This window comes from Triticum dicoccoides, chromosome 6A (genome assembly GCF_002162155.2).
Source record: "Triticum dicoccoides isolate Atlit2015 ecotype Zavitan chromosome 6A, WEW_v2.0, whole genome shotgun sequence".
Lineage (NCBI taxonomy): Eukaryota > Viridiplantae > Streptophyta > Magnoliopsida > Poales > Poaceae > Triticum > Triticum dicoccoides.
The window spans coordinates 12,010,353-12,017,369 of NC_041390.1; the positions used below are offsets into that span (position 1 = coordinate 12,010,353).

Here is a 7,017-nt window from a genome sequence, read left to right on the forward strand (position 1 = left end):
GTTGCAAGTATTCGAGACTTGCATGTATCGCTATTTTCAAGATGATGACGAGATACCACTTTGTGTTGGATGATGATTATGATGAGACTATTTGTATGTATATGCTATGATTACATTTGTGGTCTCACAGCCATTTGTATGACATTTGTATCTGCTAAAGATTCTTGTATAAAGCCTGTTCAAATACGAAACAAATATGCAGAAAAAAAAATCAAAGACTACTAAAATTAGCAGTAGCGAGTGGAGAAAAGTTAGCAGCAGCAAGATAGTAGCAGTAGCGCGTCCAACCAAAGTGTGCTAGAGCTATTAGTAGTAGCGAGCTTCCACGTAGCACGCTGCTGCTACACTTGTATAGTAGTAGCGCAGGCGTGCACGCGCTGCTGCTACAAGTTAGCCGTAGCGCCTTATTAGTAGCGTCGGTCCCCGCGCTACTGATATACCTAGAACCCGCGCTGCTACTAGGCTTTTTCCTAGTATTGCCACGGAGTCCTTCCCATCCTTTCCACCTCTAATCACGATCGGACCTGGATTGGAATTGATGAACGCCGAAGTTTTGGCCTTCAGCCGCCGCCACACACACTGCTCCGGATCTCGCGCTCGCTAGAGGATCTCCCTCCCCTGCCGCTTGAAGGTGCTCCAATCCACAGAGGAGAGGCCACCCAACTCACCGGCATCCGCCTCCCAAACCTGTGCCCGGTGGCGCCGCCGCCATGGCCCCCTACCCCTCAGTCCGCCTTCCCCATCTGCTTGACAACAATGGAATTAGCAAAGCACTAGACGACTATGGAACAAATAAATCAAAACTTAAAAATAGAATATTGATATAATTAAGGCTCATTTAGTTGTTGGGGATGGAAAAACCTATAAAACACCATTCTATACCTACTAATAAAGTAAGGTGCGTTTCTCCAATTTTTTCATCCGTTCACCATTAATTTTTTTCTATCCGAGGTGGTACTAAACTTTTGACGTCGTCTGTTAGCAAAGGAAAAACGATTTCTGTAGAATTACGTGCATGGGCCCCGCGCGCTATGGCCCAGTAAAGTCAGCCCAGTTTTCCCTGCTCACGCAGCAATAAAAAAAATCATATTTTCCGCACAATGCGACAAATAGTTTCAGCTACGGACAGGGCGCCCAAGACTCGGCGGCCCATTTTTGCTCGTGTTCTGTTTCAATTTTTAGTTTTCTGTTTCTTTCTCTTTGTAGTTCCTGTTTATTTTTTATTTTTTTCACATTCTAAGTCTATTTTTTACTTTTCTTCTGAAATTCGAAATTTTCAAAAAAATGTTTGCAATTTCAATTTTAATTTAAAATTCTTAAAAAGTTACGAATTAAAAACGTGTTCCTATTCTAACAAATGTTTGGATTTTTTTGTCATGCCAATAATTTTTCAAAATTTGAAAAATATTCCCATTTTTCCAAAAAATGTTGTTATTTTCCAAAAAAATAAAGATTAAAAAAACAATTGACAAATGTTCCAAATTCGAAAAATATTTTGTTTTAGCGATATGTGCAAAAACTGAAAGTAATGTTGGCATTAAAGAAACACATTTTCTAAAATTCTTCTGAATTTTCAAAACATAATCTAATTTCAAAAAATTGTTCGCAACTTAAAAATGTTCATATTTTCTATAAAGGTTTATGTTTTTAAGAAATTTGTGTGAATTTCAGGAAATATTCCGTTCAAATTTTTATTCTTGCTTTGTCTTAAAATCTATGGAATTTTCAAAAAATTGTACATGTTGCCAAGTATATTCGGTAGTTCATGTTACGAGTTCCAAAATTGTGTTCATTCTAAAAAATATTTACAATTTAATTTCTTTTGTCATTCTGATTTTTTATGAATTTTAAAAATAATTCCAATTTTTTGGAAAATATTTAGTTTTTTCGAATTTGTGGAAGATTTAAAAAATGTTACAAATTTGAAAAATATTCTTGTTTTTGTGATATATTGAAAAAGTTGAAAATAATGTTTGCATTAAAAGGCACATTTTCTAAATTTCTTCTATGTGTTCAAAATATGTTCCCATTTCCTAAAATTGTAAACAAATTAAAAAAATATCTTAATTTATAAACTCTCCATGCTTTTAAGAAATGTTTGTGAATGTCAACAAATGTTCCGCTCAAAAAGAAATCGTGTTTTTTAAATGTATGGAAATTTAAAAAAAAAATCATAATTTGGAAAATTGTTCACGTTGCCAAGTATATTTGGCAGTTCATAGATATCAGTTTCTGAAAAGTTCAAAAAAAATGTTTTGAAGTTGACGTTGCATTATGTTCTTTAATGTTCGCGCTGACCATTGGTTAACAAGACGTGTTTGTCTGAGTGGCTAGCAACATGTGGTCGGGTTTTTGAGGTCGTGAGTTCGATCACTCCCATACTGGGCCTGCTCCGTATCTGGACATCGAGATAAGTCAGCTTGTTCAGATTAAGGGACACCATAAATTATTAACGGTGATAGCTTCCATGTGCCAATAAAAAAGAATGTGCAGGTTAATTATAATTGAAAGAAATTATGGGCATGTGCCAGTACAACAGAAAATACTGGTTCGGCTCTAATTAAAGGGTGCCATGTTGAACTAGAGAATATGGTCATGTGAGGGTCTTGATCCATTCTTATATTAAGCAAGAGGCATGTAATTTTGTCATCCCGTAGCAACGCACGGGCATGTGTGCTAGTACCTACTAATAAAGCAGTGCGTTTCGTCGATTTTTTCATCCGTTCACTACCGAAAATAATTTTTTTTCTGTCTGAGCTGGTACTAAATTTTTATATGTTTGTCTGCTAGGAAAAGAATTTTCGTACGTGCGCCGTGCGCTGTGGCCAGCGAAGCAAGCCCCCTTCTTTTTCTTCCCACGCAGCTGAGAAATTTTTATTTTCCACACCCGGCGATAAATAGTCGAAGTTTCGTACGTGACAACCTATAATGGGCTCGCCCATTTTTCTTTATTTATGTGTTTTACTTCTATTTTTGTTCTCTTTTCCGTGTCTCTTTTTCCCTTCCAAGTTTATTTTTCTTTTAGAATTTATTTCATAAATAAAAAATTCTCAATAAACTTTGAAAATTAAAGAATTTTTTTGGAAAATGTTTAGAATTCCGAAATTTTGTTTCATTTTGAAAAATATTCGAACCATGCAAAAAAAAATCCTTTTTCTCATTTTTTGTCAAAATTGTTTGAGAATTCTAAAAAGAAGATGGCATTTCAGAAAATGCTCTAGATTCAAAAAGTATTCTTGTTTTAGTGAAATTTTCACAATTAAAAATAATGTTCATGTATAAAAGATAGATATTTTTTAAAAATCTTATGAATTATCAATACATGTTCCCTTTTTAAAAAATGTTCATAAATTCAAATAATGTTCATGTTTTTATAAAAAAATTTGGTATTTTCAGAAACTGTTTGTGAATTTTATAAGATGTTCCCTTTCATATTTTGTTCGCGTTTTTCCAAAAGTGTACATAATTTTTGAAAAACTATTCAAGATTTAAAAAATTCTTCATGTTTCCGAGAATGTTTAGAAAGTTCATACCTTAAAATCCTCTTAATTGATAGGATTGAAGGGCCTTCTCTGGCATACGTAAATGCACTCGATCAATGAATGGGAACATAGTGGATGGATTCCTTCACACGCGGCGAAACCGAGAAGCTAAGGGCATGTTTGGTTCTGAGCCCAAATTTGCCATGCCTAAGCTTTAGTCATGGCACTACATCTTAGGCATGTGTTTTGTTCATTACTACACTTATGGCTTCTGACACTTCTCTAGTTATATGATCCACATGTCATAGGCTTAATTTTTTTGCCAAATCTTGCCACACTTGTGGTGGCCATTTTGTTAGCCACACTTTTTGTGGCAGCCATACTTTGTCTATGGTTAGTTGTGGCAAAATTAGTCACGAACTAAACATGCCATAAATGTTCTTTTTTTGTGTGCTCACAGAGTTTTACTTGCGCATATAATTCTCACTGATTTTAAATGCATATTATTTTATCTCCAGTTGCAAAACACGGGCATATGTGCTAGTAAGTCCCTATGTGTAATTTCCCTGATGACATGGGAACCACTCCCACCATGTGGAAGATTTCCACCTATCCCGTTGGCTATTTGTCAACAGTGGGAGGTAAACCCAGGGAACACCATATCATTAACAAGTAATTTGAAATACACATCAATCATAACAGCTATCCAGCGGCACCCATTTCAGACCGACATTATTTTCATCGCAAGCTTTCTGACAAACACATAAATGTCAGTTTCTCATCAGCAGGCTACTCAAGAAAAGTAACCACATTGGAATAAATGCAAGCATACAATTGTCCATGCACGTCTCCAATACACTCCGAGACATACAAATTATTAGATCCGGATTAACTGAAACTAAAATATTCAACAGATTAAAACTTAGATAAAACTAACCGTGGCTCAGAACATAGGATAGGAGGTGCTCAAAGAAAAAAAAATGAGGTGCATACGACACTAGCTGGCTAGAACTTGGAATAGACCATGCTCTCAAACTTGGCATACAACAAACGCTTGAACTCCTTGAGAATTGAAGCCTCTATACACATGACTAGGCGTATGCTGCCATCCCCATGCGCGCTGTCAATCAGGTGCACATAGCCTCCGCGGTTTGATTCAGCACGCAACATAGCCAATGGCTTTCCCCAACTGAAATCCACATCATACACCGGCATGCCAAGCCAACTAACCACTCTCATATCTGTCGCTGGCAAACTGCCTGTAGCAGGGCGGTTGTCCGTCTTTGCTAGCTCGAGGTAGTCGACTGCAGAATGCACTAGCTCATCGTCCACCCGGCTGAGGCTGTCTCTAATCCGGCGCACTATGTAGGCCAGGTCACCTGAGGCGATGCCCCGTGCTTCGTTGGCAACACTTACATATGTTATCGCGTTGCCGAAGTAGCCGTCCGGAACAGGCGGCGTCATACTGCGCCGAACATTGGCCGGGAACACGAGGCGCATCATGCAGTTCGGCGGTAGCCGCCGGGCCAAACACATGCACTGCCACATGTGGGCACTCACGACACTAAAGGTGCTCATGTCGCCACCGCAGATGCGCTTGAGAGTGGAAACTTGGCCCTTGCCAAGGGTGAAAACCTCGTTGACAACCGGCCCCGACAGCTGTGACATGTTTACCTTGAGGCAAAAAATGGAGAGGGTGTCGGGATGAACAAAGGGTGGGTTGCGCGCAAACAAGAGGCTGCGGTCGTGGTAGGGGGTCTTCACCACAGCCCAGTCGCCCTCCCTGGAGAAAGCAGACCATGTCTGGAAGAAGTGGAACGCGGCAGTGCCATCCATAGCGCCATGGTGCACTGCCGTCCCTAAGGCCACCCCACCACACTTCAAGAATGTCACCTACATATATGAATTTGTGGCACATATTACTTGCTTGTTACTATATGTTTGCACTATTATAGTGAGTTTGTTAAACAGAAAGACAAAAAGAAACCTACTCCCACCGTTCTAAACTAATTGAAGTTCTTTTGTCCCAACTCAAACTTTTTTAAGTTTGACCAAGTCAGTAGTATAATAGATCAACATGTAGAACACCATATTAGTTTCAATAGATTAATCATACAATACATTTTCATACTATATATATGCTTCAAGCTATCACCAAATTTGATATGAACATGTTTTTCTATAGACTTGATTAAAATTTTAAAAAAAACTGACTTAGGACAAAACCAAAACTTCAAATCACTTGGAACAGAGGAAGTGGCCAATTAAGAAGAAATCAGACATACCTGAGTGCTGCACACGATGCCCTCTGAGTCGTCGGTGTGGGGAACAAACAACCCCCTTAACCTTGGTGATGGCTTGAACTCGCTAAAGTCATCAACGGTGAGGTGACAGTGAGCCACGAGGAAGGGCATGCCCTCGCCGTTGCAGTAAATTGTAACCTGCCGTCGGCGTCGGCCCTGAGGCGGCCGGCCATGGGGTAGAAGGGCACGAGGGCCTTGCCCAGTGCTGTCTTCAACTTAGCCACGTCGAAGAAGTCGTCGACGGAACATCGGCGGCGATAGAAGTGGACGAGTGGGGTGTAGCCTCTGTTGGCTAGCATGAGGAGGTCGAGTGGTGACAGCCGCAGTGCTTTTCGCGGCGTGTCCCTGGCCGGCGTTACAAAGCAGGACTCTACCACCTGCACCTCCTCCTCACCGGCCATTCCGCAGTAGCTGTTTCTCCTTCCTGCTTTCGATGTCCCGTTCTCTTTCTTTCTTCTAGTGCTAGCTACTTCGTTAGACATGGGCACTGAGCATCAATTATTTAAAGAGAAGGATCGCATTTCAAAAGCAGCAATTATTTAAAAGCATCTTTCTTTTGACATATGATCAGAATCAACCAGGACCAGACAATTAAAGGTAGTAAATAGAAGTTTATGGAGACATTCATGGTGATATGGAATCCTATCGGTTTCTTTACCCACAGCTGTAGTACGGTACCATGATGCTGTCTCCCATTGATGGAAATCAAAAGACATTGGTGGCCCATCTCCATCGTCAACTACTGCTACTTCAGTGTCTCGGTTAACTTACGAGCCCCCCACACACAAAAAAAATTATAGTAACATGCATATGTTAGTCTACTCCCTCCGTCCAGTGAAAAGTGTATGTTTGACTTTAAAATTTGTCCATAAAAAATATACATTTATCTTGCCAATACACATTAAAGTAGAAAAAAATTGCTTCTCTGTCATCACACGGTAATCAAGAACAATAGGTTTCTACACATGGTCTCTTTAATTTTTTCATGCACTTAGGTCATTGGGGCTAGGATAATTCAAAATGAGAGAGATGGCGGCTTGCATCTTTCCAATGCATTTTTGATTCCACTCCATAATTTGTCCTAAAATTTCTATATGTACACTTTTCACCGGATGGAGGGAGTATGATACTACCTCAATAGTGAGGAGTAAGGCTGGTCATAATGGGGTATCATAAGTGGTATCATATAGATCCTGAATTTCCGAGGATACTGCCCTAGAAATGCGGCAAAT

At 39.5% G+C, this 7,017-nt stretch overlaps 1 pseudogene; it reads right to left on the bottom strand.

Annotated features, from left to right (window-relative positions):
* Window positions 1–4,235: 4,235 nt before the first annotated feature.
* LOC119319330 lies at window positions 4,236–6,252 on the bottom strand (annotated as a pseudogene).
* Window positions 6,253–7,017: the final 765 nt, after the last annotated feature.